Raw genomic sequence first — 10,000 nt, 5'->3', positions numbered from 1 at the left:
TCTAAATCAAGAACTTGAATAAAAGCAATTTGATGAGATGTCAAAATAGAGAGTTGCCGCATTTTCTCTGTGGCCCAGAGCTCTCCAGAGCCTGATCAAACAGATATTCATACGAGTAATGGAAACCTTTACTGGGATATTTTTCCTCATGAAAGATAAAAATGCAATATAAAGCCAAGCATCCCACTAGAGTACACTTAATAAACAGTCCCAATCAATTAGCCGCTGAGCGATTCCCAAACAAGCATTTATCTTTCGACGAGGCCTTTTACGGCACATCAGAGGCAAAGTATTAAGACTATTGAAAAATGTATGATGTTTGTGTAAACGCCTATTGCTTATCTCTTTAGAACCTGTTTATGCAGTCTAATGTGAGCGGTGGACTCCTGCAGCTCTGGTTTGTTAGTGTTTGGCTCTGCAGGGCGGGGCGGTGAGCGCTGCGCGGTGAGCAAGGGCCTGCAGAGAGGGGGCTGGATGGGCTTCTTCTGATGTGTAAATGAGCCTTCTCCTCAGCGTGTTCCTGAAGCACATTAACATGTAATGTGAATGTGACGAAGAGCAGACATGTTTATTGCAGCCGATATTAGCGCGCGTGTCTGAGCCAGGCCCTGATGAAAGCAGCCGCTCTCCTGCACCAGGGCTCGGAGGCTGGGAGACTCAGACCCCTGTTTCTGGTAACTGTTTGTTGTGCAAACTGTCGAAAACTATGAACTCTCCCATCTCAATTTTACGAGTATGTAGCAGCACTAATGATAGTTTGCTGTAAAAGTAAAGTTCTATAAAGAATAGCTGTCCTATGAGAGAGAAAGCTGATGCCAGACATCTGATGCCAACCATACTGTGCTTCGTTTGAATTAACATTTCATACACAGTATCAACAGATACACCGCTGTTTTGGTGTGCCCACTGCATGTGTGTATGGGAGTGTGTGTGTGTGTGTGTGTGTGTGTACAGACTTTATACTTCATACTTAGTTTGACCAGTTCTTAAAAGACTCAGCAGGGCTCGGTCTCCCCTCCTGACTGGAACAGCTTGAGTCACTCTCTGATTAAAGAGAGAGGAAGGTTGGTCAGCTGGGGTAGGAGAGAGGGAAGGAGTGAACAAGAAAGAGAGAGAACGGGAGAGAGATAGAGAAAAGAGGGAGAGAGAGACGGGGAGAAAAACAGAGGGAAAGAGAGAGGAAGAGGATGAGGGATAGAGAGAAGCAGAGAGAGGAAGAGAGGGCGGAGGCCAGAAAAAGAGAGAGAGATAGAGACAGGCCTGAGGGAAATATAGCAGTGGATCTGACTGATTTGACTAGATTAAGATAGTGCTGTAATTACAGACTGGCAGTAGATACGACACCCATCCAGCACTCACACGGGTGCAGGATGCGAGGGGAACTGAATAGGGGGGTGGAGGGAAGGGAAGGGGAAGGAGAATGAAGGTCTTTTACTCAGAGATCCAGCAATATTGCACCTAAATGCATGATGTCAGCACGTGTGTGATTTTAGATGTCACGACAACGTTCTGTCAGTTTGTCAGTCTCGTCTAGTGTGTGTAGCGGTGATACCGGTACAACAACAATCCCAGTTCCATGTTTGTTCCTTTTATACAGAACTGCGAGGCGGCGTAAAGGCGCAACATTCCTGTCTTGAACCGGCTGTGGAAAGGGGTCTGAATGTGGTAACAAGGGAAGGGTCAGTTAGTGTGTCAGTTACTGGTGTGTATGTGTGTGTATGTGTGTGTGTGTGTGTCACTGTTAAAAATCTTTCCACAATACCAGATACACAGCAACACACGTCATGGAGGTTGGTAATTTCGGAACCGGGGCTAAACTGCAGTGCTACAGGCTAATTACTAGCAGCATTGCTGTTCCTGCTTCCTCCAGTCACCCTAATGACTCTACGTCATAGCAGCTGTCTATCACAATCACTTACTGTAACAAGGCCTCAATCATCCTCTCTCTCTTTCTCTGTTTTAATTACTATTCTTTCTCTTACAATCCCCAACGACGAAGAATTAGTAATGTTTTCTCGCAAGATGTTACACAAGATTTATGTTGGAGTATTGAATGATTATGATGCTGTCATGTTGTTAGACAAGCCTGTCTACATTAGCCTGTCTTTCAGTCTGCATTCGGAGGTGAACCCCCATCATCCCATCCCTCCATCCTTAAATCCTTCCATCTCTCCCTCCCTCTATCCCTTCATCCCTCCATCTCACCATGCCTCCACCAGTGTGACATTTCAGATTGTTGCCCTGAGGGCATACCAGAGAGGGCTGGGAGGTAATTGTGTCAGGTTTTCCGTTACTCAATTAACCCCTGCTCGCAAATGCGTCGGCACGCCAGGTTGTTTTTCCGAGAAAATGATTCCAACTTGCAGGTATTTCAGAGTTTGCCCTTTGGAGCTGCATCTGTTTGGGGTAAAGGATGTTGTCCTGGCGACAGGGTGGGTCATCCATCCAGGACACGGGCTCCTGTAGGGACAGTTTAAGTGCTCACCTGAGGAAACAGTTCTGGTGCTACGTAGTCAGCATGTCCGGTTAAGTCAACACACTCCTCTGGGGTCACACCCCAGGTCAGGCACCAGGCACCAGGCACCATGCATCATGCCTCTGCTGATTTACACTGTATAAGAAGAGCGTCAAAGGACATTTTCTCTCTCTCTCTCTCTTCCTGTTGCTTTCTTTGCAGTTTCCTCCTTAGTTTGAACACACTGCGGCCATTCACTCAGACGTCTCAGGAGCTCTGGACTCCACTCACGGTTTAATAGCAGGGGGTAATAGTGGTAATTGAGTCTAGCATTTATTTTGTGTCTCAGGCACAGTCTCTGGGCACCGTTTCCTAGGAGGGGTAGCAGACTGCTTCACTAGCCTCAGTGTGTGGGGTAGGGGAGCGTGGGGTTAAACTCTGGAGCACCTGGCTGCAGAGTTGACACACTGCAGACACTCTGCATCTGAACGGCCAGCACATTAGTTAGCGTTTTGCTAACCGCCGTTGCTAACTGGGCTAGCTCGCCAAGCTCTTTCAGGCCCCTTCACACGTTCTCCCATCCAGTCTGAATGAACGATTGCTTTTTATGGCTTGTTACGAACGTCTGTGTGGAAAATCGAATGTGCACAATGTTAATACTTACCGGGAATGTGAAGACATCTTGAACCATTAGCTCCTTGAACCTGGTCCTCCGGAAACTTTCCCAAGCAACGTCGTACGATGAGCTTGAGATAAATGGAGGACAAACTTTAAGTACCATATTCCGCTCCCATATCCCATCCAGCTCATTGAATCACTCCATGTTCACTATGTAGCAGAGACTAATGTTCAAAGTGTCTCTTTTGATGGTCAGGTTGGTGATATATGTTAGCTGGCCATCGGAGCGAGGCACCTCTGAATAAACATCAATCTCCTGTCGTCCTCGGGGTGGAGATGCAGCTGCTGCTCAGTCTGCCCGGACGCTCGCCGGGGCCCTGCTGACGGACGCTTACAGCAACGTGATTTACATCAGATCTGGCATTTCACACCATCTGACGGAGAAAGTATCATTCAGCCCTCTTTGACTTCTCTCCTGTCTGTTTTCTCTCCATCTCTTTTTTCCGACTTTTCTTGATCTTTCGCTCACTTCTCTTTCCCTCTCTCGCTCAAGTTATTTTTCCTCTCTCTCCTCTATTTCACCTCTCCCCCCCTCTTTCCCTACCTCTCTCTCTCCCTCTCCTCTCCCTCCCCTCCCCTCTCCTCCACTCCCTCTGTTCCCGCCTCCCTCCCCTCCCACTCCTCTCCTCTCCTCCCCTTCCCTCCTCTCCTCTCCCCCCCTCCATCTCCTCCCCTCCCTCCTCTTCTCCTCCCCTTCCCTCCTCTCCTCTCCCCCCCTCCATCTCCTCTCCTCCCTCTCCTCCTCCTCTCCCACCCTCCTCTCCTCCCTCACCCTCTCCTCCTCTCCCCTCCACCCTCCTCTCCTCCCTCCCTCCTCCTCTCCTCCTCCCCTCCTCCTCTCCCACCCTCCTCTCCTCCCTCCTCCTCTCCCCTCCCTCCCCTCCACCTCCTCTCCTCCCTCCTCCTCTCCTCCTCTCCCCTCCTCTCCTCCTCTCCTCCTCTCTCCTCTCCTCCTCTCCCCTCCACCCTCCTCTCCTCCCTCCTCCTCCCTCCTCTCCCCTCCACCCTCCTCTCCTCCCTCCTCCCTCCTCCTCTCCTCCTCTCCCACCCTCCTCTCACCTCCCTCCTCCTCTCCTCCTCTCCCCTCCCTTCCTCCTCTCTGACAGGCTCCAGGGTTATTGTGGTGTCTGCATGCGGAGGCAGCAGCATCTCCGGCAGCTTCTGAAGCCCCCGCTCCCCCGGAGGCACGGCCCCTGGCCAGCCCTGGTCTCTTTGGGCCGCCGCCAATTTACCGGGGCAGCTCATGACGGGGCGGAGAAACAGCTGGAGGGGGGGGGGGGTAACAAACACACACACACACACACTTGGACATGCTTCCCTCTGCTGGTTCCATCACCATTACCCCTACCCTGCAGTTACACCCCCCCTTCCCCCTGCCTCACCCCTACGCCCACCCACCCACCACACCCCCATCCCCATCATGCCAATTTGTGGATGAGCGTAATGGTAATGGGGTAATCATCCAGGCCGTGATGGAGCCGGGAGCGCTGGCGTCAGAGCTGACCTTTAGAGAGGCAGCCTGGGTAACAGCCTCCCTGTTACAAGGTCTGTTGAGTAAGCAACTTACAAGGCCAAGTTAGTGTCCTCTGGAAGAAGAAGAAGAAGAAGAAGAAGAAAAAAAAAACGTAATAAACGAAAAATGATGTTCTGAATGCGATTTCACAAGTCGATAAACTACCGTTCCTGTGTGTGTGTGTGTGTGTGGTGTGTGTGTGTGTGAGGAGGGGTGGCTGGTGTGCTGATGCAAGGGGGTGTGTGAGCGTCTGTCCGAGAGGAGGCGAGGAAGGGGGGGGCGGAGAGAGGGAGGGGGGGGAGGAGGGGCCAGTCCTGCAGACTCTGGTAACTCACCACACAGAGGGACATCAATCTGTGTTGAGGAGGCAGGGAGCTCCAGGGCTGGAGGGCAACATTAAGACATGGACATGGAACACTTAAGAATTCCTCATCCAGTCCCCGCTGTAGTCTCCTAAGACAGGGGACTTGAAACAGGGGAGATCCACACCGGGCTCCAGAGGTTTTAGATTTCTCTCTTCCGCCATGCAAACTGTGATCATGGAGGCTTCCATTGTTGGTTGATGTTGTACACTGGTGTGGTGCTTCTCAAGATCCTCCTCCTCTCTGCCTGTGTGCTCCAGGATAACCGTAGATCAGACACTGCTAAGATCCTCTCTTCACATGAGCTTTCATGTGTTTGACCCTGGTTGTTCTGACTCTCTCCTTGTAAACATCCCTGTAGGCCCGGAGACGAGCTGGATGAAGCTCTCTCAGACATCCACAGCACCTGGTCCTCCCGTCTGGCTCCCATTCAACTTCAAAGTATCTAGTTTCTCTTTTTCTCTTCTTTCGTCTACTTTTTCCTCTCTCGCTCCTTCTCTCTCTCTCTCTCTCTCTCTCTCTCTCTCTCTCTCTCTCCTCTCTCTCTCTCTCCTCTCTCTCTCCTCTCTCTCTCTCACTCTCTCCTCTCTCTCTCTCTCTCTCTCTCTCTCTCTCTCACATCTCCTCTCCTCCTCTCTCTCTCTCCACAGCCCAGTCCCACCTCTCTCTCTCTCTCCTTCTCTCTCTCTCTCTCTCTCTCTCTCTCTCTCTCTCTCTCTCTTCTCACAGCACAGTACCAACCTCTCTCTCCCTTACGCTCCTTCTCTCTCTCTCTCTCTCTCTCTCTCTCTCTCTCTCTCTCTCTCTCTCTCTCTCTCTCTCTCACTCTCTCTCTCTCTCTCTCTCTCATCACAGCACAGTACCCAACCTCTCTCTCTCCTCGCCGGGAGTTCTTACTTCTGATAAATAAAACATGTGAGTTTTTCCTGGTTCTGTCTGTGGAGTAACTGACTGACTGACTGGTTGGTTGGCTGGCTGATGGTTGGCTGAATGACTCACTGACTCACTGGTTCATTCACTGACCGTTGACTGACTGTTTAATCTAACAGACAGAGCATGAAGTAGCAGCTACCTGGTGCCTGACAAACAAACATTGCCGCTTACAAATGACAGTGATATCTACATGAATCTCTGTGTGTGTGTGTGTGTGTGTATGTGCGTGTGCGAGTGCGAGTGTGTGTGTGTGTGTGTGTGTGTGTGTGTGCGTGGGTGTGCGCGTGCGAGTGCGTGTGTGTGTGTGTGTACGTGCTGCTGTGCGCGTGCGAGTGCGAGTGTGTGTGTGTGTGTGTGTGCGTGTGCGCGTGCGCGTGCGAGTGTGTGTGTGTGTGGTGTGTGCATGCGTGTGTGCTGAGGATGGAGGGGATTATCAATCTTCATTTTGTACATCATGAAGGGGCAGCTTGTCAGGGTTCCTGCAGTGTCTGAACCAACTCACTGTAGCGTGCCGCAGAGAGAACCCCAGGGGGTCTCAGAGCTCCCACACTCCTCCTGCTCCTCCTCCTCACCCCTCCTCCTTCTCGCTCCCCCCCTGCTCCTCATCCTTTCACACCCCCTCCTCCTTTTCACTCCTTCACTCTTCCTGTCTCCATCACGCTCTTCCTCCTCACTCCTCCTGCCTCGTCCCTCCTCCTGCCTTCACCTTCCTCTACCCCTCCCTCCTCATCCACCCCCCTGCCCACCTATCCCAACACTGCTGCTGTCAGCTCTTTGGGCACACTGCCCAGGGCATCAGGCAGCCAAGTGAGAGAGCGAAAGGGAGAGAGAGGAAAGGGGGAGAGAGAGAGATTAACCCTCGCCACCCACGGCAGGTGCAAAGGTAGTCGTGCGTCTACACTCATTAAGGGAGAGGGGAGAGGGCAGGCTGCACAGTAAAGACAAACCAGACAGAAAACAGTCCACCCAGGAGAAGAGACAGAACAACACAGATCCTCTCTCTCTCTCCTCCCACTCCTCCCTGTCACACATCCTTCTTCTATGATCTCTCCTTCCCTCTCACACTGAACACCTATCTCCCTCTTCCCGCCTCCTTTCCCACTCTTTTATCCCTCGTTCCATCCAGCCTAGCCCTTAGCTGCTCCGCTACTGCCCTCTCATCCTCTCTCTCTCTGAGATGGGCAGACTGGCAGACTGGTACCGGTAAAGCAGAGGGTGCCCAGCTAGGCCAGGTAATGATTTTAGCCCCCGTGTTGCAGACTCACAGGAGATGCCATCAAAAGGACGTTTGCCTTGCTACACTGAGAGAGCACGCTCTCAGGGCACCGTGTCTGACCAGCCGGATGTATGCCCATTACTCCCGCTAATTACCCTCCCAACACATGGCAAACCACACACACACAGATGCACACACACACACACAGACGCACCACACACACGCAACAAAGCATACACACACGTATGCATACTTGTCTAAACACACACATGCTTGAACCGTCGCTGCCCTGGCACGTGTGTGTGCAAGACAGCTGACGGGGTAGTTTGAGGATTTCAACTTTTTTTTCCTTTCTTGAAGTTCATCCAGCAGAGCTGTTTAGTGGGCATGACACAGCCTGCTTCTTTCACTCCCACCCCTTTGAAGGAAGTGTCTACTAATACAGCATGAGCAGAGCTTCATTCAGGGTTAGCTCAATTACAGCTGCTTTCACCACCTATCTCCACAGCAGCTAATTAGTCAAGAGCCAGCACTGGACATGGGGCCGAAGCTAGGGCTTAATCTTTAATAAACCTAAATGTAAAAATCCACACGTTTTAAAATCACTTTGATCGGCAGGATAAACTATCTGCCTCTCCGTTTTGCTGGTCCAGTCCCACCACCCCCACACCCCCTCCACCCCACCCCCACACCCCCTCCACCCACCCCCTCCACACCTTCTTCTACACTTTCCGTCGACTCTCTGGTTCTCTTTATCAGTCGATTAGAGATTGAGATGTAGGTGTGTGGACGAGGCAGGGAGACGGGGGCTGCAGGCCTCCAGACACCACACAGGGCAGCATCCGTTTGGCACCACGACCTCGTTCTGCTGCATTATTCATGGGGTAAGAAGCAGCAGGCTGGGGGCCAGGGCATCCCCATCTTTGATTGGGGAAAGGAGGGCTGATTTGTAAGCGATAGCCTCAGGCTCCTGGCCTGGAGCATCCTGCGGGTGGGCGGGAGGGTGTTGGACTGGTCTCCTAGACCCCAAACCACCCCCCCCCCCACCCCACCCCCCCACCCCACCCCCCCCTCCCACACACAAACAGTCCTCCCAGGTCCCAAGGAAGGTCCAGTGTGGCAGCAGCCCTGGCTGGTAGAGCCTGGCGTAGCCTTGACTGCACACCTGAATGAAGACAGTGAAAGTATTCGCTCCCCTCGGCCTTCCCCTTGGTATAAATGGGAGCCTGGCAGGATCGGTTTCCACAGAGAGGCACAGGTTCTGAGCGCCTCACCCTCCCCTCGCCCACACCCACACCCAACCCCCCCCTCCCCCTTCCTACCCCTTTCCCCACTGTCTCCCGTGGCTACCGGGGCAATTTGTCGGTCGACCTGCCAGGAGCGGAAGCAAATCCTCGACGAGCCGTGGGCCCTCCAGAGCCCGCTGGCCTGTGTGTGTGTGTGTGTGTGTGTGTGTGTGTTAAGCCAGTGGTCTATCTATAGAGCCTAACAGGATAAACGTCATCAAGATCAGTGTGTGTGTGTGAGAGAGACCTGGCCTCCTCTCCACTCTTCTTCTGTTCACTCTTTCCCTCCTCTCCCCCTTCTCTCCTCATCAACCCAGCCCGTTGTAATTTATAGGCAGGCATAAAAACTCTGCCTTTTCACTCATGGCCTGCTTCTGCATAGCAGGAGCATGACAGAATGGGACACATGCTGTTAAACATGTACAGGTCCTCCTCTCGCTTTCTCTCTGTCCTCTTGTTATCTATCTATCTATTGCCTGTTTTTTCTTTTATCTCCTTCATCTCTCTCTCTCTCTCTCTCTCTCTCTCTCACAATCGTAATTTTCCTTTTCTTTACCTATCCCATTCCGTGTGTTTAAGCAATGCACACATATACATTCCTGTGCGGTTATAACTGAATCTGAAATCTCAGGACCCCACGCCATGAGCTTTGAGGGGATTTCTAGGACACGACACCAGGACACTAGGACACGACACAAGGAAACTAGGACACAACACCAGCACACTAGACACGACACCAGGACACTAGGACACGACACAAGGACACTAGGACACGACACTAGGACACAACACCAGCACACTAGGACACGACACCAGGACACTAGGACACGACACAAGGACACAACACTAGGACACCGACTCCAGGACACGAGATGATAGAGTTGAAATCCTAACCATGCTCACGCCCTAGATGGAAATACAATTTAGGGCGTGATTTTATGCCTGCCTGTCTGCCTCCCTGCCTCTCTGTCTGTCTGTCTGCCTGTCTGCCTCCCTAACTGCCTTACTGCCTGCCTGTCTAGTTGAAGCGTCAGCATTTTTCATCTCTAAATTAATTTTGGGTCAGAAGTGTTCTGGATGCTTCCCTTCGTCTTTCTCACCCCAGGGCCCTCCTGCGTCTTAGCTCCGACAAGATTCGAAGACACCGATAAAAAGCACTCCTATAATCATCATTCTGTCCTAAAGCGGTGTCTTCTTTTAAAAAACCCTGTTTTCATTATTAGAAGTGTTCTGCAGGTGTAACCAAGCTGATTTGGTCTCTGGTTCTGATAGGAGAAAGATGGAGGAAAGCCTGCAGAATGGATTTGATAAGCTCACGAATTATAATGTCTGCCACGTCGTTCTGTCGGTCTAAAATACATCCAGACCCGCCGTTAATACTAAGGACCTCTCCATGTATTTATAACGATGCCTCTTATACTCTAGATGTCCAGGAAGTTCTATTTGAAGTTTCAACTGCCGACTATACACTTTAAATCTTTTAAATCTTAGTGAAGTGTGAGAATATCTTCCGTCATATGTTGACAGAGTGGTCTTTTTTTCCAACATTATTAATTG

The sequence above is a fragment of the Osmerus eperlanus genome, chromosome 17 (genome assembly GCF_963692335.1).
Source record: "Osmerus eperlanus chromosome 17, fOsmEpe2.1, whole genome shotgun sequence".
NCBI classification, from domain to species: Eukaryota; Metazoa; Chordata; class Actinopteri; order Osmeriformes; family Osmeridae; genus Osmerus; species Osmerus eperlanus.
The sequence above is the reverse complement of the archived record's forward strand: the minus strand, read 5'-3'. Positions refer to the sequence as shown.